This window comes from Pseudophryne corroboree, chromosome 6, assembly GCF_028390025.1.
Source record: "Pseudophryne corroboree isolate aPseCor3 chromosome 6, aPseCor3.hap2, whole genome shotgun sequence".
NCBI lineage: Eukaryota > Metazoa > Chordata > Amphibia > Anura > Myobatrachidae > Pseudophryne > Pseudophryne corroboree.
This window is the reverse complement of record NC_086449.1, coordinates 456,044,526-456,071,782: the sequence shown is the minus strand read 5'-3', so window position 1 is coordinate 456,071,782 and position 27,257 is coordinate 456,044,526. Positions and strand designations below refer to the sequence as shown.

Genomic DNA, 27,257 nt, shown 5'->3' with positions numbered 1-27,257 from the left:
TTGGATTTGAGGAAATCTAAAACTACATTTAGATCCCACGGTGCCACCTTAGGCACCACAGGAGGCTGTATATGCAGTACTCCTTTGATAAAAATCTGGACCTCAGGGACTGAGGCCAATTCTTTGTGGAAGAATATTGATAGGGCCGAAATTTGAACCTTAATAGATCCCAATTTGAGACCCATAGACAATCCTGATTGCAGGAAATGTAGGAAAACGACCCAGTTGAAATTCCTCCATCGGAGCACTCCGCTGCTCGCACCACGCAACATATTTTCGCCAAATACGGCGATAATGCTTCGCGGTGACTTCCTTCCTTGCCTTTATCAAGGTAGGAATGACTTCTTCTGGAATGCCTTTTCCTTTTAGGATCTGGCATTCAACGCCATGCCGTCAAACGCAGCCGCGGTAAGTCTTGAAAAAGACAAGGACCCTGCTGAAGCAGGTCCCTTCTCAGAAGTAGAGGCCACGGATCGTCCGTGACCATCTCTTGAAGTTCCGGGTACCAAGTCCTTCTTGGCCAATCCGGAGCCACTAGTCTTACTCCTCTTTGCCGTATAATCCTCAATACCTTTGGTATGAGAGGCAGAGGAGGAAACACATATACCGACTGGTACACCCAAGGTGTTACCAGCGCGTCCACAGCTATTGCCTGCGGATCTCTTGACCTGGCGCAATACCTGTCCAGTGTTTTGTTGAGGCGAGACGCCATCATATCCACCATTGGTTTTACCCAACGGTTTAATAGCATGTGGAAAACTTCTGGATGAAGTCCCCACTCTCCCGGGTGAAGGTCGTGTCTGCTGAGGAAGTCTGCTTCCCAGTTGTCCACGCCCGGGATGAATACTGCTGACAGTGCTATCACGTGATTCTCCGCCCAGCGAAGGATCCTGGCAGCTTCTGCCATTGCCCTCCTGCTTCTTGTGCCGCCCTGTCTGTTTACATGGGCGACTGCCGTGATGTTGTCCGACTGGATCAACACCGGTCTTCCTTGAAGCAGAGGTTCCGCCTGGCTTAGAGCATTGTAGATTGCTCTTAGTTCCAGAATGCTTATGTGAAGAGACTTTTTCAGGCTCGACCACACTCCCTGGAAATTTCTTCCCTGTGTGACTGCTCCCCAGCCTCTCAGGCTGGCATCCGTGGTCACCAGGATCCAATCCTGTATGCCGAATCTGCGGCCCTCCAATAGATGAGCCTCCTGCAACCACCACAGAAGGGATACCCTTGTCCTCGGCGACAGGGTTATCCGCAGGTGCATCTGAAGATGTGACCCTGACCATTTGTCCAACAGATCCCTTTGCATGGAATCTGCCGAAAGGGATTGCTTCGTAAGAAGCTACCATTTTTTTTTCTCAGGACTCTTGTGCATTGATGTACAGACACCTTTCCTGGTTTTAGGAGGTTCCTGACCAGGTCAGATAACTCCTTGGCTTTTTCTTCGGGAAGAAAAACCTTTTTCTGAACTGTGTCCAGAATCATCCCCAGGAACAGCAGACGAGTTGTCGGCATTAATTGGGATTTTGGAATATTCAGAATCCATCCGTGCTGCTTTAGCACCTCTTGAGATAGTGCTAAACCCATCTCTAGCTGTTCTCTGGACCTTGCCCTTATTAGGAGATCGTCCAAGTATGGGATAATTAATACGCCTTTTCTTCGAAGAAGAAATATTATCTCGGCCATTACCTTTGTAAAGACCCGAGGTGCCGTGGACAAACCAAACGGCAGCGTCTGAAACTGATAGTGACAGTTTTGTACAACGAACCTGAGGTACCCCTGGTGTGAGGGGTAATTGGAACGTGGAGATACGCATCCTTGATGTCCAAGGATACCATAAAGTCCCCTTCTTCCAGGTTCGCTATCACTGCTCTGAGTGACTCCATCTTGAACTTGAACTTCTTTATGTATAGGTTCAAGGACTTCAGATTTAGAATAGGCCTTACCGAGCCATCCGGCTTCGGTACCACAAATAGAGTGGAATAATACCCCTTCCCTTGTTGTAGAAGAGGTACCTTGACTATCACCTGCTGAGAATACAGCTTGTGAATGGCTTCCAAAACCGTCTCCCTTTCTGAGGGGGACGTTGGTAAAGCAGACTTCAGGAAACGGCGAGGTGGCTCTGTCTCTAATTTCAACCTGTACCCCTGAGATATTATCTGCAGGATCCAGGGATTTACCTGCGAGTGAGCCCACTGCGCGCTGTAATTTTTGAGACGACCGCCTACCGCCCCCGAGTCCGCTTGCGAAGCCCCAGCGTCATGCTGAGGCTTTTGTAGAAGCCGGGGAGGGCTTCTGTTCCTGGGAAGGAGCTGCCTGTTGCTGTCTCTTCCCTCGTCCTCTGCCTCGTGGCAGATATGAATAGCCCTTTGCTCTCTTATTTTTAAAGGAACGAAAGGGCTGCGGTTGAAAGGTCGGTGCCTTTTTCTGTTGGGGAGTGACTTGAGGTAGAAAGGTGGATTTCCCGGCCGTAGCCGTGGCCACCAAATCCGATAGACCGACCTCAAATAACTCCTCTACGCGTCGCCTGTCCACTGTCGTGTCCATAAAGCTCTTCTGGCCGAAATGGACATAGCACTTACCCGTGATGCCAGTGTGCAGATATCTCTCTGTGCATCACGCATATAAAGAAATGCATCCTTTATTTGTTCTAACGACAGTAAAATATTGTCCCTGTCCAGGGTATCAATATTTTCGATCAGGGACTCTGACCAAACTACCCCAGCACTGCACATCCAGGCAGTCGCAATAGCTGGTCGTAGTATAACACCTGCATGTGTGTATATACCTTTTTGGATATTTTCCATCCTCCTATCTGATGGATCTTTAAGTGCGTCCGTCTCAGGAGAGGGTAACGCCACTTGTTTTGATAAGCGTGTTAGCGCTTTGTCCACCCTAGGAGGTGTTTCCCAGCGCTCCCTAACCTCTGGCGGGAAAGGGTATAAAGCCAATAACTTCTTTGAAATTAGCAGTTTTTTATCGGGGCACCCCACGCTTCATCACACACGTCATTTAATTCTTCTGATTCGGTAAAAACTACTGGTAGTTTTTTCACCCCCACATAATACCCTGTTTAGTGGTACCTGTAGTATCAGCTAAATGTAACATCTCCTTTATTGCCAAAATCATATAACGTGTGGCCCTACTGGAAAATACGGTTGATTCGTCACCTTCACCACCGGAATCAGTGCCTGTGTCTGGGTCTGTGTCGACCGACTGAGGCAAGGGACGTTTTACAGCCCCTGACGGTGTTTGAGGCGCCTGGACAGACACTAATTGAGTGTCCGGCCGCCTCATGTCGGCAAACGACTGCTTAAGCGAGTTGACGCTATCCCGTAATTCCACAAATAAAGGCATCCATTCTGGTGTCGACCCCCTAGGAGGTGACATCCTCATATTTGGCAATTGCTCCGCCTCCACACCAATAACGTCCTCATACCTGTCGACACACACGTACCGACACACAGCAGACACACAGGGAATGCTCTATACGAAGACAGGACCCACTAGCCCTTTGGGGAGACAGAGGGAGAGTCTGCCAGCACACACCAAAAAGCGCTATATATGACAGGGATAGCCTTATGATTAAGTGCTCCCTTATAGCTGCTTTTATATTAATATATTGCCATTTATTCTGCCCCCCCTCTCTGTTATACCCTGTTTCTGTAGTGCAGTGCAGGGGAGAGACCTGGGAGCCTTCCTGACCAGCGGAGCTGTGACAGAAAATGGCGCCGTGTGCTGAGGAGATAGGCCCCGCCCCTTTTTCGGCGGGCTCGTCTCCCGCTATTTAGTACATTTAGGCAGGGGTAAATATCTCCATATAGCCTCTGGGGCTATATGTGAGGTATTTTTAGCCTTTTTAAAGGTTTTCATTTGCCTCCCAGGGCGCCCCCCCCCAGCGCCCTGCACCCTCAGTGACTGCCGTGTGAAGTGTGCTGAGAGGAAAATGGCGCACAGCTGCAGTGCTGTGCGCTACCTTAAGAAGACTGCAGGAGTCTTCAGCCGCCGATTCTGGACCTCTTCTTGCTTCAGCATCTGTGAGGGGGCCGGCGGCGTGGCTCCGGTGACCATCCAGGCTGTACCTGTGATCGTCCCTCTGGAGCTTCATGTCCAGTAGCCAAGAAGCCAATCCATCCTGCACGCAGGTGAGTTCACTTCTTCTCCCCTCTGTCCCTCGTTGCAGTGATCCTGTTGCCAGCAGGAATCACTGTAAAATAAAAAACCTAAGCTAAACTCTCTAAGCAGCTCTTTATGAGAGCCACCTAGAATTGCACCCTTCTCGGCCGGGCACAAAAATCTAACTGGAGTCTGGAGGAGGGTCATAGGGGGAGGAGCCAGTACACACCACCTGACCTGTAAAAGCTTTACTTTTGTGCCCTGTCTCCTGCGGAGCCGCTGTTCCCCATGGTCCTTTCAGGAACCCCAGCATCCACTTAGGACGATAGAGAAATGCAGTTAATACAGTTAAAGCTGTGGAAGGAAACCAGCGATCCAGGTGATAATCCTTACCCAAACCATGGGGACAACAGGTTTAGCTGAGGACCAGCTTGTATACTAATTTATACACAGGGAGACAACCGCATATGATATGTGGGTGGCTAGGAAGCACAATATGCACTTGGGTCAGAAATTGGTTAAATAGGGAGCAGCGCATTGTGGTTAATGGATCTTTTTCAAATTGAACTGAAGTGCTAAGTGGTGTGCCACAAGGCTCGGTATTAGAACCGCTATTGTTCAACATTTTCATTAACGAGAGCATGGTGTCAATTTTTGCAGATGATACCAAATTGTGTAAGGCTATAAATACGGAGGAGGATGCGGAGTCGCTTCAGAATGACTTAGTTAAATTAGAAGCATGGGCAGCCAAATGGAGAAAGCGCTTCAATACAGACAAGTGTAAGGTAATGCACTGTGGTAACAAGAACAAAAATAACACCTACATACTAAATGGGGTAAAATTAGGGGATTCTGTACTGGAAAATGACTTAGGTGTTCTCATAGATAGCAAACTAAGCAGCAGTACCCAAAGTAGGATTGCAGCAAAGAAGGCTAATAAGATATTAGCATGCATAAAACGGGGAATTGATGCAAGGGACGAGAGTGTTATACTGTCGTTATATAAATCACCAGTGAGGCCACACCTGGAATACTGGGGGTCATTCCGAGTTGTTCGCTCGCAAGCTGCTTTTAGCAGCTTTGCACACGCTAAGCCGCCGCCTACTGGGAGTGAATCTTAGCTACTTAAATTTGCGAACGAAAGATTCGCAATATTGCAATAAGACATCTCTGTGCAGTTTCTGAGTAACTCGAGACTTACTCTGCCAGTGCGATCAGTTCAGTGATTGTCGTTCCTGGTTTGACGTCACAAACACACCCAGCGTTCGCCCAACCACTCCTCCGTTTCTCCAGCCACTCCCGCGTTTTTCCCAGAAACGGTAGCGTTTTTTCACACACACCCATAAAACGGCCAGTTTCCGCCCAGAAACACCCACTTCCTGTCAATCACATTACGATCACCAGAACGAAGAAAAAACCGTGAGTAAAATTCCTAACTGCATAGCAAATTTACTTGGCGCAGTCGCAGTGCGGACATTGCGCATGCGCACTAAGCGGAAAATCGATGCGATGCGAAGAAATTTACCGAGCGAACAACTCGGAATGACCCCCACTGTGTACAATTCTGGGCACCATACTACAAAAAGGATATCCTGGAGCTAGAAAAGGTTCAGAGGCGGGCGACCAAACTAATTAAGGGCATGGGGATGCTGGAATACGAGGAAAGGCTTGCAAGACTAGGCATGTTTACACTGGAAAAGAGGAGACTAAGAGGGGGCATGATCAACATCTACAAATATATAAGGGGAGGGACCTGTTTTCTATAAGATCAGCACAGAGGACATGTGGTCACTCGCTTAGGTTAGAGGAGAGGCGTTTCCGCACATTGAGGCTAAAAATAAGAATTTACTTACCGATAATTCTATTTCTCATAGTCCGTAGTGGATGCTGGGACTCCGTAAGGACCATGGGGAATAGCGGCTCCGCAGGAGACTGGGCACAAAAGTAAAAGCTTGAACTAGCTGGTGTGCACTGGCTCCTCCCCCTATGACCCTCCTCCAAGCCTCAGTTAGGATACTGTGCCCGGACGAGCGTACATAATAAGGAAGGATATTGAATCCCGGGTAAGACTCATACCAGCCACACCAATCACACCGTACAACCTGTGATCTGAACCCAGTTAACAGTATGACAAACGAAGGAGCCTCTGAAAAGATGGCTCACATCAATAATAACCCGAATTTTGTAACAATAACTATATACAAGTATTGCAGACAATCCGCACTTGGGATGGGCGCCCAGCATCCACTACGGACTATGAGAAATAGAATTATCGGTAAGTAAATTCTTATTTTCTCTAACGTCCTAAGTGGATGCTGGGACTCCGTAAGGACCATGGGGATTATACCAAAGCTCCCAAACGGGCGGGAGAGTGCGGATGACTCTGCAGCACCGAATGAGAGAACTCCAGGTCCTCCTCAGCCAGGGTATCAAATTTGTAGAATTTAGCAAACGTGTTTGCCCCTGACCAAGTAGCTGCTCGGCAAAGTTGTAAAGCCGAGACCCCTCGGGCAGCCGCCCAAGATGAGCCCACCTTCCTTGTGGAATGGGCTTTTACAGATTTTGGCTGTGGCAGGCCTGCCACAGAATGTGCAAGCTGAATTGTACTACAAATCCAACGAGCAATCGTCTGCTTAGAAGCAGGAGCACCCAGCTTGTTGGGTGCATACAGGATAAACAGCGAGTCAGATTTCCTGACTCCAGCCGTCCTGGAAATATATATTTTCAGGGCCCTGACTACGTCCAGTAACTTGGAGTCCTCCAAGTCCCTAGTAGCCGCAGGCACCACAATAGGCTGGTTCACGTGAAACGCTGAAACCACCTTAGGGAGAAATTGAGGACGAGTCCTCAATTCTGCCCTATCCGTGTGAAAAATCAGGTAAGGGCTTTTATAAGATAAAGCCGCCAATTCTGAGACACGCCTGGCTGAAGCCAGGGCTAACAGCATTACCACCTTCCATGTGAGATATTTTAATTCCACAGTGGTGAGTGGTTCAAACCAATGTGATTTTAGGAACCCCAAAACCACATTGAGATCCCAAGGTGCCACCGGGGGCACAAAAGGAGGCTGTATATGCAGTACCCCTTTGACAAACGTCTGGACTTCAGGCACTGAAGCCAGTTCTTTTTGGAAGAAAATCGACAGGGACGAAATTTGAACCTTAATGGACCCTAATTTTAGGCCCATAGACAGTCCTGTTTGCAGGAAATGTAGGAAGCGACCCAGTTGAAATTCCTCTGTAGGGGCCTCTTTGGCCTCACACCACGCAACATATTTTCGCCAAATGCGGTGATAATGTTTCGCGGTTACATCCTTCCTGGCCTTTATCAGGGTAGGGATGACTTCTTCTGGAATGCCTTTTTCCTTCAGGATCCGGCGTTCAACCGCCATGCCGTCAAACGCAGCCGCGGTAAGTCTTGGAACAGACAAGGTCCCTGCTGGAGCAGGTCCTTTCTTAGAGGTAGAGGTCACGGGTCCTCCGTGGGCATCTCTTGAAGTTCCGGGTACCAAGTCCTTCTTGGCCAATCCGGAACCACGAGTATAGTTCTTACTCCTCTCCTTTTTATGATTCTCAGTACTTTTGGTATGAGAGGCAGAGGAGGGAACACATACACTGACTGGTACACCCATGGTGTTACCAGAGCGTCCACCGCTATTGCCTGAGGGTCCCTTGACCTGGCGCAATATCTGTCTAGTTTTTTGTTGAGACGGGACGCCATCATGTCCACCTTTGGTTTTTCCCAACGGTTTACCATCTCTTGGAAGACTTCTGGATGAAGTCCCCACTCCCCCGGGTGAAGGTCGTGTCTGCTGAGGAAGTCCGCTTCCCAGTTGTCCACTCCCGGAATGAACACTGCTGACAGTGCTATCACATGATTCTCCGCCCAGCGAAGAATCCTTGCAGCTTCTGCCATCGCCCTCCTGCTTCTCGTGCCGCCCTGTCTGTTTACGTGGGCGACTGACGTGATGTTGTCCGATTGGATCAATACCGCCTGACCCTGAAGCAGGGGTTTTGCTTGACTTGGGGCATTGTAAATGGCCCTTAGTTCCAGAATGTTTATATGAAGAGATGTTTCCATGCTTGACCACAAGCCCTGGAAATTTTTTCCCTGTGTGACTGCTCCCCAGCCTCTCAGGCTGGCATCTGTGGTCACCAGGATCCAATCCTGAATGCCAAATCTGCGGCCCTCTAGTAGATGAGCACTCTGCAGCCACCGCAGAAGAGACACCCTTGTCCTTGGCGACAGGGTTATCCGCTGATGCATCTGAAGATGCGATCCGGACCATTTGTCCAGAAGATCCCACTGAAACGTTCTTGCATGGAATCTTCCGAATGGAATCGCTTCGTAAGAAGTCACCATTTTTCCCAGGACCCTCGTGCACTGATGCACTGACACCTGGCCTGGTTTTAGGAGATTCCTGACTAGCTCGGATAACTCCCTGGCCTTCTCCTCTGGGAGAAACACCTTTTTCTGGACTGTGTCCAGAATCATTCCTAGGAACAGGAGACGTGTCGTTGGAATCAGCTGCGATTTTGGAATATTTAGAATCCACCCGTGCTGACGTAACACTAACTGAGATAGTGCTACTCCGACTTCTAACTGTTCCCTGGACCTTGCCCTTATCAGGAGATCGTCCAAGTAAGGGATAATTAAAACGCCTTTTCTTCGAAGAAGAATCATCATTTCGGCCATTACCTTGGTAAAGACCCGAGGTGCCGTGGACAATCCAAACGGCAGCGTCTGAAACTGATAATGACAGTTTTGTACTACAAACCTGAGGTACCCTTGGTGAGAAGGGTAGATTGGGACGTGGAGATAAGCATCTTTGATGTCCAGAGACACCATATAGTCCCCTTCTTCCAGGTTTGCTATCACTGCTCTGAGTGACTCCATCTTGAATTTGAACCTCTTTATGTAAGTGTTCAAGGATTTTAGATTTAAAATTGGTCTCACCGAGCCGTCCGGCTTTGGTACCACAAACAGCGTGGAATAATACCCCTTTCCCTGTTGTAGGAGAGGTACCTTGATTATCACCTGCTGCGAATACAGCTTGTGAATGGCTTCCAAAACTGCCTCCCTGTCGGAGGGAGACTTTGGTAGAGCAGACTTCAGGAACCGGCGAGGGGGAGACGTCTCGAATTCCAGTTTGTACCCCTGTGATACTACCTGCAGAATCCAGGGTCCACTTGCGAGTGAGCCCACTGCGCGTTGAAATTTTTGAGACGGGCCCCCACCGTGTCCGAGTCCGCTTGTAAAGCCCCAGCGTCATGCTGAAGACTTGGCAGAAGCAGAGGAGGGCTTCTACTCCTGGGAAGAGGCTGCCTGGTGCAGTCTTTTTCCTCTTCCTCTGCCCCGGGGCAGAAATGAGTGGCCTTTTGCCCGCCTGTACTTATGGGAACGAAAGGACTGAGTTTGAAAAGACGGTGTCTTTTTCTGCTGAGAGGTGACCTGGGGTAAAAAGGTGGACTTTCCGGCCGTTGCCGTGGCCACCAGGTCCGATAGACCGGCCCCAAATAACTCCTCCCCTTTAAACGGCAATACTTCCATATGTCGTTTGGAATCCGCATCCCCTGACCACTGTCGCGTCCATAATGCTCTTCTGGCAGAAATGGACATAGCACTCACTCTTGATGCCAGGGTGCAAATATCCCTCTGTGCATCACGCATATATAGTAATGCATCCTTCAAATGCTCTATAGTTAGTAATATACTGTCCCTATCCAGGGTATCAATATTTTCAGTCAGGGAATCCGACCACGCAACTCCAGCACTGCACATCCAGGCTGATGCGATTGCTGGTCGCAGTATAACACCAGTATGTGTGTATATACCCTTCAGGATATTTTCCAGCCTTCTATCCGCTGGTTCTTTGAGGGCGGCCGTATCAGGAGACGGTAACGCTACTTGTTTAGATAAACGTGTGAGCGCTTTATCTACTCTAGGGGGTGTTTCCCAACGCGCCCTAACCTCTGGCGGGAAAGGGTATAGTGCCAATAATTTATTAGAAATTAGCACTTTTTTATCGGGGGAAACCCACGCTTTATCACACACCTCATTTAATTCATCTGACTCAGGAAAAGCTACTGGTAGTTTTTTCACTCCCCACATAATACCCTTCTTTGTGGTACTTGTAGTGTCAGAAATGTTCAATGCCTCCTTCATTGCCGTGATCATGTAACGTGTGGCCCTACTGGACATTACGTTTGTCTCCTCACCGTCGACACTGGACTCAGTATCCGTGTCTGGGTCTGTGTCGACCCACTGAGGTAACGGGCGTTTTATCGCCCCTGACGGTGTCTGAGACGCCTGGACAGGCACTAATTGATTTGTCGGCTGTCTCATGTCGTCAACAGTTTTTTGTAAAGTGCTGACATTGTCACGTAGTTCTTTAAATACAACCATCCAGTCAGGTGTCGACTCCCTAGGGGGTGACATCACTAATACAGGCAATTGCTCTGCTTCCACATCATTTTCCTCCTCATACATGTCGACACAATCGTACCGACACCCAGCACACACACAGGGAATGCTCTGATAGAGGACAGGACCCCACTAGCCCTTTGGGGAGACAGAGGGAGAGTTTGCCAGCACACACCAGAGCGCTATATATATCTATAGGGATAACCTTATATAAGTGTTACTCCCTTTTATAGCTGCTGTTTATAATTTAGCTGCCAATAGTGCCCCCCCCTCTCTCGTTTTTACCCTGATTCTGTAGGGACTGCAGGGGAGAGTCAGGGAGCCGTCCTTCCAGCGGAACTGTGAGGGAAAATGGCGCTTGTGTGCTGAGGAGATAGGCTCCGCCCCTTCACGACGGCCTTATCTCCCGCTTTTTTCTGGAAAACTGGCAGGGGTTAAATACATCCATATAGCCCAGGAGCTATATGTGATGTATTTCTTTTGCCATCCTAAGGTATTTCTGTTTTTATTGCGTCTCAGGGCGCTCCCCCCCAGCGCCCTGCACCCTCAGTGACCGGAGTGTGAAGTGTGCTGAGAGCAATGGCGCACAGCTGCAGTGCTGTGCGCTACCTTAGTTGAAGACAGGAACGTCTTCTGCCGCCGATTTCACCGGACCTCTTCGTTCTTCTGGCTCTGTAAGGGGGCCGGCGGCGCGGCTCCGGGACCCATCCAGGCTGAACCTGTGATCGTCCCTCTGGAGCTAATGTCCATTAGCCTAAGAAACCCAATCCACTCTGCACGCAGGTGAGTTCGTTTCTTCTCCCCTTAGTCCCACGATGCAGTGAGCCTGTTGCCAGCAGGACTCACTGAAAATAAAAAACCTAAAATAAACTTTTACTCTAAGCAGCTCAGGAGAGCCACCTAGCATGCACCCTTCTCGTTCGGGCACAAAAATCTAACTGAGGCTTGGAGGAGGGTCATAGGGGGAGGAGCCAGTGCACACCAGCTAGTTCAAGCTTTTACTTTTGTGCCCAGTCTCCTGCGGAGCCGCTATTCCCCATGGTCCTTACGGAGTCCCAGCATCCACTTAGGACGTTAGAGAAAGGTTTTTTTACAGTAAAGACAGTACGTGTTTGGAATTCCCTGCCTGAGGGAGTTGTTATGGCGGACTCAGTCAACACCTTTAAGAATGGGTTAGATAAATTCCTATTGGATAAGGATATCCAGGGTTATGGTGCATAGTCACGCAATATAGTTACTATAAAAAGAGGGATAGAACGCAACGGCTGACATCAGCATCAGTCAAAATTTTAGACCAAAATAATCCTGCATAGGAGACCACAAATAGCTTGAACTGAATGGACAATTGTCTTTTTGCAACCTTAGATACTATGTTACTATGTTACTTTTAAAAAGTCTTATGAAAACAATGGTCTAATGAGGAAAATCAATCTGAGGCATACGGCTCTGTACATCTGTGAGGGGGGTACAGTGCCTACTGCCATGCAGGTGTAGTCTTGCTACTTACCATGCATCACACCCTTTCACCTTCAGGCCATATGGGTAACAGATGGTCCTGGTATTCCAAGTGGACATGGACACGAGGGTCTAGAAGGAAGGAGATGACGTGAGAACTGTCCTTCCTCAGAGCAGACAGATACATCCCACCAAACCTAGGTCTTTTCCCAAAATAGGGTTTCCGGGCTTAAATGAAGGTCATCCTCAGCAATCGTGGCCTCATGACCCAAATTTCACCTATAGGTACTCATGCACCAAGTTTAAATTCAAGCGTGTACCACTGTCCGCCCAAAAGGAAGACAGAGACAAACAGAACACAGATGGACAAACAGACACAGGTGGTTCTCACTGTGAGTACTCTTGCTCCTCCTCCGCTCACTCACCTACAGATTACTGTAAGGAGACAGACACTACAGTCGTGCAAGGCCTAAACTTAACAAGGCACGTAACTATACTAGCTACAACAGCATCTCCTTCAACCTATCATTGTGGTGTGATGAGGCACAAACTATAACAACAGTCCTAACAAAACTTTCCCTGCACAGAAATAATAGTCAACAAATCACCACAACAATACAATCACAGAAGAGTAAATCACGGTCCTGTCTGTTTAGAATCCTGCCTACCTATAACTGTTCATTCATAAATGTGGGAGTTGGTGGCTGAACAAGGGTGTAGTTGTCAGACAATTAGGAAGTACCCTGATGACAGCTCACGCAAAACTTCGCATGGCAACTCCCATACAATGCGGGGAATCCAACTGCATGTGGGAAATTTAAAAACCATATTCAATTAGAACCCAGAAAATTGGATGTGGTGATTTCTATAGAAATCACAGCGTCTTTTTTTCTTGCACCTCCAGAACAAGTCTGATTTTTCCTAAAATCATTATATTTAGGAAAAATCACCGTAACTTGCTCCGGAACCTCGGCAGCACCCCGAATTAGTCAGTAATTATTCACCTTCGGAAGTGAGGCAGTCTTCATCCAGTGTAGGGAGCCAGTCCTCTGCAGCAGAGGAATTTGAGGTGTATGGAGTGTGTGAAGGTGTTTGCAAGTATGTGCGCATGTATGTGAGTGTCCTCCGGTGTGTGGGACCATTCCCCAGTGTGTGGGACCCACCCTGCAGTGCACCCCAGAGCCGACATCTGGGAGAACTACATCTTCCAGCCGCCTTTGCACCTCCCAGTCCCCCCTTTCGCCTCCCAGCAGCCCCCACCCTAGTGGCAAGATGGAGAGGAGACCACCGGACAGGTACCTTTTTTATTCATGCACCGTGAGGTTTTTGGGTTGGAAATGGAATCTCTGTGGTTGGGATCCCAGAGGTCAGAATACCTACCCCAGGATATCGGCTGCCAGCGCGGCGAGTGCTGGAAAGCCCCTGGCAGGCTTGCTGAGAACGCCACACTGTGGGCTCGGTGTCTCACTGCACTTGCCACAGGTTCTATTTCCTACTCTATGGGTGTCATGGACAGCCACAAGTGGGGAATAGCATTGGCGCAGCTCTCATAATCTCGACAGTCGGGATCCCGGCATCAGTATTATGACCACTGGGATCCCGACTGCCGGGATAGTAACTACATCCTGGGTTTTCAGCACTGAGAACCCCGCAACCATTTAAAAAAAATGAAATACCGCAGGTATTGGGAGCACGCATATCCGCGGCAATCCAAAATTGGGCGCAAGGTACACAAGGTTTTTTACCTCACTAAGTCTAGCGCCCAATTGAATGTCCCCATTGCATGCGCTCTTTTCCCCCAAACCATGGCTATGAACGTTGCACATCTGTCAGTGTTGGTTTACTTAAGTTACCCTTACAGTGTCAGGAAGTTGCTGGTCTCTCCACCCCTATGGCTAAAGTCAACTTATGCTGCGCATGCATTCTGCGGTTATCAGTGGGATCGGACGATAATTGCATAAAGTATTGATGCAACTGATTAGCGAGGCTCATACGGTCAGGCATGCTGAGATCCTGAAACATACACAACTGATCTGATCATTGGTCAGCAACATCAGGCAGTGTATGTGCTGCCCTGAGCTGACTGCTCAACTTTTCCTGATCCTTCACATGGGAGATACAGGGAAACGTCCCCCCATCCCCCCTAGGGGAGGAAAGCAGATATCGGGTGGCCATACTCTGGGGTAGATATACCAAACCTTGGAGGGAGATAAAGTGGATATAGATAAAATGGACTACTTATTAAGCATTGGATAAAGATAAAGTGGATGGAGTTAAAGTACCAGCCAAACAACTCCTAACTGCCATGTCACAGGCTGGGTTTGAAAAATGACAGGAACTGGTTGGTTGGTACTTTATCACTCTCCAAGGTTTAGTACATCTGCCCCTAAAGCTGGGTACACACTAGATCAGGGGTGGGGAACCTCCGGCCCGCGGGCCGTATAAGGCCCGCGAAGCCGTTTGCTCCGGCCCACCCGCTTCTGTCAGTGAGACACGCCGCCGCTCAGTCCAGCGGCAGCGTGTCTCAGCTGACAGGGAGAAGAGCGCGGCGACGTTGGATGACGGCGGCGGTGTGTAGGACTTCAAACTAGCCGCCACTTCGTGAGCCAATCAGACCTCGCGGACCGGCCCGCGAGCTCTGATTGGCTCTCGCACCGGCGGCTGGTTTGAAGTCCTACACGCCGCCGCCGCCGCCACCCGACATAGCCGCGCTCTACTCCCTGTCAGCAAGCAGCGGTAAGCAGCACTGGGGGGGGGGGGGCCATCTGTATAACTGGCACTGTGGGGGCATCTGTATACCTGGCACTGTGGGGACATCTGTATAGCTGGCACTGTGGGGGCATCTGTATAGCTGGCACTGTGGGGGCATCTGTATAGCTGGCACTGTGGGGTCATCTGTATACCTGGCACTGTGGGGGCATCTGTATAGCTGGCACTGTGGGGACATCTGTGTACCTGGAACTGTGGGGGCATCTGTGTACCTGGCACTGTGGGGGCATCTGTATAGCTGGCACTGTGGGGGCATCTGTATAGCTGGCACTGTGGGGACATCTGTATAGCTGGCACTGTAGGGGTATCTGTGTACCTGGCACTGTGGGGGCATCTGTATAGCTGGCACTGTGGGGGCATCTGTATAGCTGGCACTGTGGAGGCATCTGTATAGCTGGCACTGTGGGGGCATCTGTATACCTGGCACTGTGGGGGCATCTGTATAGCTGGCACTGTGGGGGCATCTGTGTACCTGGCACTGTGGGGGCATCTGTGTACCCGGAACGGTGGGGGGCATATGTATACCTGGCACGGTGGGGGGCATATGTATACCTGGCACGGTGAGGGGCATATGTATACCTGGCACGGTGAGGGACATTTGTATACCTGGCACGGTGAGGGACATTTGTATACTTGGCACTGTGAGGGGCATTTGTATACCTGGCACTGTGGGGGCAATTGTGGATCTGGCACTGCACTATTGGGGGCATATGTGTATCATGTCCCATTTTAACTGGCCATACCCATTTTTTTTGGCGCGCACACACAGTACCTCTAAGGGGCAGACCTACTGGGGGGCAGGGTAATTTTTTTAAATTGAGAATTTTTGTATGGCCCCCCAAGGATTTTATAAATATCCAAATGGCCCTCGCTAGAAAAAAGGTTCCCCACCCCTGCACTAGATTATATGTTGTCTGATCCAACAGATCAGACCGACATATCAGGCACATTTTTAGTGTGTACCCGCTATGTTGCTGATGATGCACGCTCTCAAGCAGGACCTACGGGCGACATTGCTAGGGAAGGCCATACTGCCGAATGCAGCATGGCCCGCGTTGCTCCCAGCAGCAGGTGTGTATTCACAACATGTAGTGTGTACCCAGCTTAATGGACCCATTTATCATTGAATATTTGCGGCTTAAATCCACTGAAAACAGGTTAACCACAAATATTTAGTATACCCCAAATGTATCACTGAGGGAGCACAGCAGATATCTCCTATATCTGCTGCAAGCCCTTCATTGCAACAGGTAGCTGCAACCCCATAGGTTTCTATGGGCATGCAATGCTACCAGATTTACCGATTTTCGGAATGCAAAGCATTCCCGAGATTGGTCCCCGCAGCCACTGTCATCTTAAGATAGTGGTAGCCCATTGTAGCCTATGGACTACGCTTTGCATAGGTAGCTGGTTGAGGGTTCCCTGAAACGGAATCAGTATGGGATCCCGGTGGTCATAATACTGACACCGGAATCCCGACATGCGGTATCCCAACCACGAGCACAGCGTGTCCCCTCACGGGCTCGCCACGCTTCGGGGCCGGTAGCAAACTTCGCTCGCCACACTAATGTATTCCCCCTTGGGGGTAGTGTGGACCACCCACGAAGTGGGGATTCGGGGCCCTGGTCAGGATTCCAACCACCGGGATTCCTGAAGCACCCGAAGCATAATCCCCGATAAGTGCCTGCATCAGAGGGGAGAAGCGTGCCGCATCGGGGCTAATGGGATAGACCCTGGCGATACAATTACCACAAGTAATGGCATACCATCCAACACTGCTGTGACAAAAACCATACAAATTGGGGAAGGGGTGTGGCCCCAGGTAAAGGTGGTGTGGCCCCGTGATGCTCCCACAGGAATGAAAAAGATTGGGAGACGCCAAAACCAGGTAGACAAGCCCTTTTTGGCCAATACAGACCACAAAAAAAAGTAAAAAAAAGAGTACTGTACTTGCCAAAAAGGTACGATTGGAGGGTATATAATTTAATACCCCCTTTATCTGCTGGTTTCATACTGTCTGATAAAATGACGAGGCTGAGTAACGAGATTTATGGTAAGAACTTACCGTTGTTAAATCTCTTTCTGCGAGGTACACTGGACTCCACAGGGAATGACATTGGGGTGTAGAGAAGGATCTTGATCCGAGGCACCAACAGGCTCAAAGCTTTGACCTTCTTCCCCGAATGCCTAGCGCCACCTCCTCTATAACCCCGCCTCTGTGCACAGGAATCCCCTTTTTTCGTTAACCAGTCCAATGTAGTAACAAGCAAAAGAGACGACAACTGTTAGTAGCCACATACACCACACTCTCACGACAGGAGAAAGTGTCAGCAGCTAATGCCATACCAACCCAAAGAAGCTACAGTTGTGCTCATAAGTTTACATACCGTAGCAGAATTTGTGATTTTCCGGCCATTTGTCAGAGAATATGAATGATAACTCACAAACTTTTCTTTCACTCATGGTTAGTGGTTGGGTGAAGCCATTTATTGTGAAACAACTATGTTTACTCTTTTTAAATCATAATGACAACAGAAAATACCCAAATGACCCTGATCAAAAGTTTACATACCCCAGTTCTTAATACCGTGTATTGCCCCCTTTAACATCAATGACAGTTTGAAGTCTTTTGTGGTAGTTGTGGATGAGGCTCTCTATTTTCTCAGATGGTAAAGCTGCCCATTCTTCTTGGCAAAAAGCCTCCAGTTCCTGTAAATTCTTGGGCTGTCTTGCATGAAATGCACGTTTGAGATCTCCCCAGAGTGGCTCAATGATATTGAGGTCAGGAGACTGAGATGGCCACTCCAGAAACTTCACTTTATTCTGCTGTAGCCAATGACAGGTCAACTTGGCCTTGCGTTTTGGATCATTGTCATGTTGGAACGTCCAAGTACGTCCCATGCGCAGCTTACGGGCTGATGAGTGCAAATTTTCCTCCAGTATTTTCTGATAACATGTTGCATTCATCTTGCCATCAATTTTGACCAAATTTCCAGTGCCTTTGTAGCTCACACATCCCCAAAACATCATCGATCCACCTCCGTGTTTCACAGTAGGAATGGTGTACCTATCATCATAGGCCTTGTTGACTCCTCTCCAAATGTAACGTTTATGGTTGTGGCCAAAAAGTTAAATTTTGGTCTCATCACTCCAAATGACTTTGTTCCACAAGTTTTGAGGCTTGTCTCTGTGCTGTTTGGAGTATTGTAAGCTGGATGCTTTGTGGCATTTGCGTAGTAATGGCTTTCTTCTGGCGACTCGACCATGCAGCCCATTTTTCTTCAAATGCCTCCTTATTGTGCATCTTGAAACAACCACACCACTTTTTTTCAGAGAGTCCTGTATTTCAGCTGAAGTTATTTGTGGATTTCTCGGACGTCCTAGTGGATGCTGGGTACTCCGTAAGGACCATGGGGAATAGACGAGCTCCACAGGAGACTGGGCACTCTTAAAAGAAAGATTAGGTACTATATCTGGTGTGCACTGGCTCCTCCCTCTATGCCCCTCCTCCAGACCTCAGTTAGAATCTGTGCCCGGCCAGAGCTGGATGCACTTAGTGGGCTCTCCTGAGCTCACTAGAAAAGAAAATAAGAATTTACTTACCGATAATTCTATTTCTCGGAGTCCGTAGTGGATGCTGGGGTTCCTGAAAGGACCATGGGGAATAGCGGCTCCGCAGGAGACAGGGCACAAAAGTAAAGCTTTTACAGGTCAGGTGGTGTGCACTGGCTCCTCCCCCTATGACCCTCCTCCAGACTCCAGTTAGGTACTGTGCCCGGACGAGCGTACACAATAAGGGAGGATTTTGAATCCCGGGTAAGACTCATACCAGCCACACCAATCACACCGTACAACTTGTGATCTAAACCCAGTTAACAGTATGATAACAGAGGAGCCTCTGAAAGATGGCTTCCTAAACAATAACCCGAATTAGTTAACAATAACTATGTACAAGTATTGCAGATAATCCGCACTTGGGATGGGCGCCCAGCATCCACTACGGACTCCGAGAAATAGAATTATCGGTAAGTAAATTCTTATTTTCTCTATCGTCCTAAGTGGATGCTGGGGTTCCTGAAAGGACCATGGGGATTATACCAAAGCTCCCAAACGGGCGGGAGAGTGCGGATGACTCTGCAGCACCGAATGAGAGAACTCCAGGTCCTCCTTTGCCAGGGTATCAAATTTGTAAAAATTTACAAACGTGTTCTCCCCTGACCACGTAGCTGCTCGGCAGAGTTGTAATGCCGAGACCCCTCGGGCAGCCGCCCAAGATGAGCCCACCTTCCTTGCGGAATGGGCCTTAACAGATTTAGGCTGTGGCAGGCCTGCCACAGAATGTACAAGTTGAATTTTGTTACAAAACCAACGAGCAATCGACTGCTTAGAAGCAGGTGCACCCAACTTGTTGGGTGCATACAGTATAAACAGCGAGTCAGATTTTCTGACTCCAGCCGTCCTTTAAATGTATATTTTTAAGGCTCTGACAACGTCCAACAACTTGGAGTCCTTCAAGTCGTCTGTAGCCGCAGGCACTACCATAGGCTGGTTCAGGTGAAACGCTGATACCACCTTAGGGAGAAAATGCGGACGCGTCCGCAGCTCTGCCCTATGTCGAATGGAAAATTATATAAGGGCTTTTATAAGACAAAGCCGCCAGTTCAGATACTCTCCCGGCCGAAGCCAGGGCCAGTAACATAGTCACTTTCCATGTGAGATATTTCAAATCCACATTCTTTAGTGGTTCAAACCAATTGGATTTGAGGAAATCTAAAACTACATTTAGATCCCACGGTGCCACCTTAGGCACCACAGGAGGCTGTATATGCAGTACTCCTTTGATAAAAATCTGGACCTCAGGGACTGAGGCCAATTCTTTGTGGAAGAATATTGATAGGGCCGAAATTTGAACCTTAATAGATCCCAATTTGAGACCCATAGACAATCCTGATTGCAGGAAATGTAGGAAAACGACCCAGTTGAAATTCCTCCATCGGAGCACTCCGCTGCTCGCACCACGCAACATATTTTCGCCAAATACGGCGATAATGCTTCGCGGTGACTTCCTTCCTTGCCTTTATCAAGGTAGGAATGACTTCTTCTGGAATGCCTTTTCCTTTTAGGATCTGGCATTCAACGCCATGCCGTCAAACGCAGCCGCGGTAAGTCTTGAAAAAGACAAGGACCCTGCTGAAGCAGGTCCCTTCTCAGAAGTAGAGGCCACGGATCGTCCGTGACCATCTCTTGAAGTTCCGGGTACCAAGTCCTTCTTGGCCAATCCGGAGCCACTAGTCTTACTCCTCTTTGCCGTATAATCCTCAATACCTTTGGTATGAGAGGCAGAGGAGGAAACACATATACCGACTGGTACACCCAAGGTGTTACCAGCGCGTCCACAGCTATTGCCTGCGGATCTCTTGACCTGGCGCAATACCTGTCCAGTGTTTTGTTGAGGCGAGACGCCATCATGTCCACCATTGGTTTTACCCAACGGTTTAATAGCATGTGGAAAACTTCTGGATGAAGTCCCCACTCTCCCGGGTGAAGGTCGTGTCTGCTGAGGAAGTCTGCTTCCCAGTTGTCCACGCCCGGGATGAATACTGCTGACAGTGCTATCACGTGATTCTCCGCCCAGCGAAGGATCCTGGCAGCTTCTGCCATTGCCCTCCTGCTTCTTGTGCCGCCCTGTCTGTTTACATGGGCGACTGCCGTGATGTTGTCCGACTGGATCAACACCGGTCTTCCTTGAAGCAGAGGTTCCGCCTGGCTTAGAGCATTGTAGATTGCTCTTAGTTCCAGAATGCTTATGTGAAGAGACTTTTTCAGGCTCGACCACACTCCCTGGAAATTTCTTCCCTGTGTGACTGCTCCCCAGCCTCTCAGGCTGGCATCCGTGGTCACCAGGATCCAATCCTGCATGCCGAATCTGCGGCCCTCCAATAGATGAGCCTCCTGCAACCACCACAGAAGGGATACCCTTGTCCTCGGCGACAGGGTTATCCGCAGGTGCATCTGAAGATGCGACCCTGACCATTTGTCCAACAGATCCCTTTGCATGGAATCTGCCGAAAGGGATTGCTTCGTAAGAAGCTACCATTTTTTCCCAGGACTCTTGTGCATTGATGTACAGACACCTTTCCTGGTTTTAGGAGGTTCCTGACCAGGTCAGATAACTCCTTGGCTTTTTCTTCGGGAAGAAAAACCTTTTTCTGAACTGTATCCAGAATCATCCCCAGGAACAGCAGACGAGTTGTCGGCATTAATTGGGATTTTGGAATATTCAGAATCCATCCGTGCTGCTTTAGCACCTCTTGAGATAGTGCTAAACCCATCTCTAGCTGTTCTCTGGACCTTGCCCTTATTAGGAGATCGTCCAAGTATGGGATAATTAATACGCCTTTTCTTCGAAGAAGAAATATTATCTCGGCCATTACCTTTGTAAAGACCCGAGGTGCCGTGGACAAACCAAACGGCAGCGTCTGAAACTGATAGTGACAGTTTTGTACAACGAACCTGAGGTACCCCTGGTGTGAGGGGTAATTGGAACGTGGAGATACGCATCCTTGATGTCCAAGGATACCATAAAGTCCCCGTCTTCCAGGTTCGCTATCACTGCTCTGAGTGACTCCATCTTGAACTTGAACTTCTTTATGTATAGGTTCAAGGACTTCAGATTTAGAATAGGCCTTACCGAGCCATCCGGCTTTGGTACCACAAATAGAGTGGAATAATACCCCTTCCCTTGTTGTAGAAGAGGTACCTTGACTATCACCTGCTGAGAATACAGCTTGTGAATGGCTTCCAAAACCGTCTCCCTTTCTGAGGGGGACGTTGGTAAAGCAGACTTCAGGAAACGGCGAGGTGGCTCTGTCTCTAATTTCAACCTGTACCCCTGAGATATTATCTGCAGGATCCAGGGATTTACCTGCGAGTGAGCCCACTGCGCGCTGTAATTATTGAGACGACCGCCTACCGCCCCCGAGTCCGCTTGCGAAGCCCCAGCGTCATGCTGAGGCTTTTGTAGAAGCCGGGGAGGGCTTCTGTTCCTGGGAAGGAGCTGCCTGTTGCTGTCTCTTCCCTCGTCCTCTGCCTCGTGGCAGATATGAATAGCCCTTTGCTCTCTTATTTTTAAAGGAACGAAAGGGCTGCGGTTGAAAGGTCGGTGCCTTTTTCTGTTGGGGAGTGACTTGAGGTAGAAAAGGTGGATTTCCCGGCCGTAGCCGTGGCCACCAAATCCGATAGACCGACCTCAAATAACTCCTCTACGCATCGCCTGTCCACTGTCGTGTCCATAAAGCTCTTCTGGCCGAAATGGACATAGCACTTACCCGTGATGCCAGTGTGCAGATATCTCTCTGTGCATCACGCATATAAAGAAATGCATCCTTTATTTGTTCTAACGACAGTAAAATATTGTCCCTGTCCAGGGTATCAATATTTTCGATCAGGGACTCTGACCAAACTACCCCAGCACTGCACATCCAGGCAGTCGCAATAGCTGGTCGTAGTATAACACCTGCATGTGTGTATATACCTTTTTGGATATTTTCCATCCTCCTATCTGATGGATCTTTAAGTGCGTCCGTCTCAGGAGAGGGTAACGCCACTTGTTTTGATAAGCGTGTTAGCGCTTTGTCCACCCTAGGAGGTGTTTCCCAGCGCTCCCTAACCTCTGGCGGGAAAGGGTATAAAGCCAATAACTTCTTTGAAATTAGCAGTTTTTTATCGGGGCACCCCACGCTTCATCACACACGTCATTTAATTCTTCTGATTCGGTAAAAACTACTGGTAGTTTTTTCACACCCCACATAATACCCTGTTTAGTGGTACCTGTAGTATCAGCTAAATGTAACATCTCCTTTATTGCCAAAATCATATAACGTGTGGCCCTACTGGAAAATACGGTTGATTCGTCACCTTCACCACCGGAATCAGTGCCTGTGTCTGGGTCTGTGTCGACCGACTGAGGCAAGGGACGTTTTACAGCCCCTGACGGTGTTTGAGGCGCCTGGACAGACACTAATTGAGTGTCCGGCCGCCTCATGTCGGCAAACGACTGCTTAAGCGAGTTGACGCTATCCCGTAATTCCACAAATAAAGGCATCCATTCTGGTGTCGACCCCCTAGGAGGTGACATCCTCATATTTGGCAATTGCTCCGCCTCCACACCAATAACGTCCTCATACATGTCGACACACACGTACCGACACACAGCAGACACACAGGGAATGCTCTATACGAAGACAGGACCCACTAGCCCTTTGGGGAGACAGAGGGAGAGTCTGCCAGCACACACCAAAAAGCGCTATATATGACAGGGATAGCCTTATGATTAAGTGCTCCCTTATAGCTGCTTTTATATTAATATATTGCCATTTATTCTGCCCCCCCTCTCTGTTATACCCTGTTTCTGTAGTGCAGTGCAGGGGAGAGACCTGGGAGCCTTCCTGACCAGCGGAGCTGTGACAGAAAATGGCGCCGTGTGCTGAGGAGATAGGCCCCGCCCCTTTTTCGGCGGGCTCGTCTCCCGCTATTTAGTACATTTAGGCAGGGGTAAATATCTCCATATAGCCTCTGGGGCTATATGTGAGGTATTTTTAGCCTTTTTAAAGGTTTTCATTTGCCTCCCAGGGCGCCCCCCCCCAGCGCCCTGCACCCTCAGTGACTGCCGTGTGAAGTGTGCTGAGAGGAAAATGGCGCACAGCTGCAGTGCTGTGCGCTACCTTAAGAAGACTGCAGGAGTCTTCAGCCGCCGATTCTGGACCTCTTCTTGCTTCAGCATCTGTGAGGGGGCCGGCGGCGTGGCTCCGGTGACCATCCAGGCTGTACCTGTGATCGTCCCTCTGGAGCTTCATGTCCAGTAGCCAAGAAGCCAATCCATCCTGCACGCAGGTGAGTTCACTTCTTCTCCCCTCTGTCCCTCGTTGCAGTGATCCTGTTGCCAGCAGGAATCACTGTAAAATAAAAAACCTAAGCTAAACTCTCTAAGCAGCTCTTTATGAGAGCCACCTAGAATTGCACCCTTCTCGGCCGGGCACAAAAATCTAACTGGAGTCTGGAGGAGGGTCATAGGGGGAGGAGCCAGTGCACACCACCTGACCTGTAAAAGCTTTACTTTTGTGCCCTGTCTCCTGCGGAGCCGCTATTCCCCATGGTCCTTTCAGGAACCCCAGCATCCACTTAGGACGATAGAGAAAGTATTTGTTAGGTTTTTTATTTTCAGTGAGATCTGCTGGCAACAGACTCACTGCTACGAGGGACTGAGGGGAGAGAAGCAAACCTACCTGCTTGCAGCTAGCTTGTGCTTCTAAGGCTACTGGACACCATTAGCTCCAGAGGGATCGAACACAGGGCCCGACCTCGATCGTCCGTTCCCGGAGCCGCGCCGCCGTCCCCCTTGCAGAGCCAGAAGACGGAAGAACCAGGAGAAAATCTACGGCTGAAGACTCCGGTCTTCAATAAGGTAGCGCACAGCACTGCAGCTGTGCGCCATTGCTCCCACAGCACACCACACGCTCCGGTCACTGGTGGGTGCAGGGCGCTGGGGGGGGGGGGGGGGGCGCCCTGGGCTGCAATATGTATACCTTCTTGGCAAAATGCACATAATACAGGTATAAACTTTATATGTACAAAGAAGGATAAACTTATCTGGCGCTACTGATAGGTTAAAGGTCCATACGAATAATCCTTCAGTGCATATCGATCATGAGGATTTGTATCCACCCAAAAGTAAAACAAAGTTACATATAGTGAAGTACAGTTTTTAATTCTGGTTTCAGATAAATAACAGTTAAAATGAATTATATATAAAAGCTCCACACACAACTACATGAATAAAATGAAAGTCTCAATGACTGTGATTGAATGAATTACCAGAAGCAAAGAACTGACAAATCAGTTCAATATCAGCATATGTGTAGTGGGTTCCGGATTCCCACAGATCTTATATCACCGCTGAAACCGCTTGCCTGGACTTCACCTCGTCACTGTCACCTCGACCACCAAGTATCGATGTCCCTGCTCCAACGCGTTTTCCACCTCTCAAGCTGAGGTCTTTTTCAAGGAGATTCCGGGCTGCTCAGCATGACAGAGCCCCGGCTCCCAGCAGCAGCTCAATGCTCCGCAGCCTCAGCCTGTGTGTCCTCCTTCTTTGTACTTTTGGTTTGGTGTTTGGTGAAGGTGACGGGGAACCCTTCAAATAGGATATTACGGTCTGGCTGCATGCTGTATCTGAAGCGCATCCAATTGTGATCACATTTTTTACCATAGATACATAAACTTTATATGTGCCTAATCCCCCGCCATAAATATTATTAAAAAAGCGTGAGAAGCCCGCCGCTGAAGGGGCGGGGCTATCTTCCTCAGTACAGCCAGCGCCATTTTCTCTTCACAGCTCCGCTGGAAGGACGCTCCCCAGGCTCTCCCCTGCAGTATACACTACGAGAAGGGTAAAAAAGAGAGGGGGGGCACATAAATGAAGGCGCAAAAGGTGATATAAGCAGCTATTGGGGGAAAATTCACTTTGTATTAGTGTAAATCCCTCTGTTATATAGCGCTCTGGTGTGTGCTGGCATACTCTCTCTCTGTCTCCCCAAAGGACATTGTGGGGTCCTGTCCTCAGTCAGAGCATTCCCTGTGTGTGTGCGGTGTGTCGGTACGGCTGTGTCGACATGTTTGATGAGGACGCTTACGTGGAGGCGGAGCAGGAGCCGATAAGTGTGGTGTCGCCCCCTGCGGGGCCGACACCAGAGTGGATGGATATGTGGAAGGTATTAACCGACAGTGTCAACTTCTTGCTTAAAAGGTTCGATGACGTAACAGCTTTGGGACAGCCGACATCTCAGCCCGCGCCTGCCCAGGCGTCTCAGAGGCCATCAGGGGCTCAAAAACGCCCGCTACCTCAGATGGCAGACACAGATGTCGACACGGAGTCTGACTCCAGTGTAGACGAGGATGAGACAAATGTACAATCCACAAGGGCCATCCGATGCATGATTACGGCAATGAAAAATGTGTTGCACATTTCTGACATTAACCCGGTTACCACAAAAAAGGGTATTATGTTTGGGTAGAAAAAGCAGCCAGTGACTTTTCCCCCATCTGATGAGTTAAATGAATTGCGTGAAGAAGCGTGGTGTTCCCCAGATAAGAAATTAGTGATTTCTAAGAGGTTACTAATGGCGTACCCTTTCCCGCCAACGGACAGGTTGCGTTGGGAAACATCCCCTAGGGTGGACAAGGCGCTCACACGCTTATCAAAAAAGGTGGCACTGCCGTCTCAGGATACGGCCGCCTTAAAGGAGCCTGCAGATAGAAAGCAGGAGGCTATCCTGAAGTCTGTGTATACACACTCAGGTACTATACTGAGACCTGCTATTGCTTCAGCATGGATGTGTAGTGCTGCAGCAGCATGGTCTGATTCCCTGTCAGATAACATTGATTCCCTTGACAGGGATACTATTTTGCTAACCATAGAGCATATTAAAGACGTAGTCTTGTATATGAGGGATGCACAGAGGGACATTTGCCGGCTGGCATCTAGAATTAATGCAATGTCCATTTCTGCCAGGAGAGTATTATGGACTCGGCAGTGGACAGGTGATGCTGATTCTAAAAGGCACATGGAAGTTTTGCCTTATAAAGGTGAGGAATTGTTTGGGGACGGTCTCTCGGACCTCGTATCCACAGCAACAGCTGGGAAGTCGACTTTTTTACCTCAGGTTCCCTCACAGCCTAAGAAAGCACCGTATTATCAAGTACAGTCCTTTCAGCCTCAGAAAGGCAAGCGGGTCAGAGGCGCGTCCTTTCTGCCCAGAGGCAGGGGTAGAGGGAAAAAGCTGCACCAGACAGCCAGTTCCCAGGAACAAAAATCCTCCCGTTTCCTCTAAGTCCACCGCATGACGCTGGGGCTCCACAGGTGGAGCCAGGTGCGGTGGGGGCCCGTCTCCGGAACTTCAGTGACCAGTGGGTTCGCTCACAGGTGGATCTCTGGGTTCAACAAGTGGTATCTCAGGGATACAAGCTGGAGTTCGAGGCGTCTCCCCCTCGCCGTTACCTCAAATCAGCCTTGCCAGCTACTCCCAAGGAAAGGGAGGTAGTACTTGCGGCAATTCACAAGCTGTTCCTTCAGCAGGTGATAATCAAAGTTCCCCTCCTTCAACAGGGACGGGGTTACTATTCCACAATGTTTGTGGTACCGAAACCAGGCGGTTCGGTGAGACCCATTCTAAATTTGAAATCCTTAAACACTTATATAAGGAAGTTCAAGTTCAAAATGGAATCGCTCAGGGCGGTTATTGCAAGCCTGGAAGAGGGGGATTTTATGGTGTCACTGGACATCAAGGATGCTTACCTACATGTCCCCATTTACCCACCTCACCAGGAGTACCTCAGGTTTGTGGTACAGGACTGCCATTACCAATTCCAGATGTTGCCGTTTGGTCTGTCCACGGCACCGAGGGTATTTACCAAGGTAATGGCCGAAATGATGATACTCCTTC

The 27,257-nt window shown here is 49.2% G+C and overlaps 1 long non-coding RNA gene across 3 annotated transcripts in view; it reads right to left on the bottom strand.

The window, feature by feature from the left end:
- Positions 1 to 27,257, bottom strand: part of LOC134932587 (uncharacterized) — a 142,525-nt gene that overhangs the window by 96,884 nt on the left and 18,384 nt on the right. For all 3 annotated transcript variants that reach the window (XR_010179415.1, XR_010179414.1, XR_010179416.1), the window contains exon 2: positions 12,041 to 12,120. This is a non-coding gene — a long non-coding RNA (uncharacterized LOC134932587). The remainder of the gene's footprint in view (positions 1 to 12,040; positions 12,121 to 27,257) is intronic.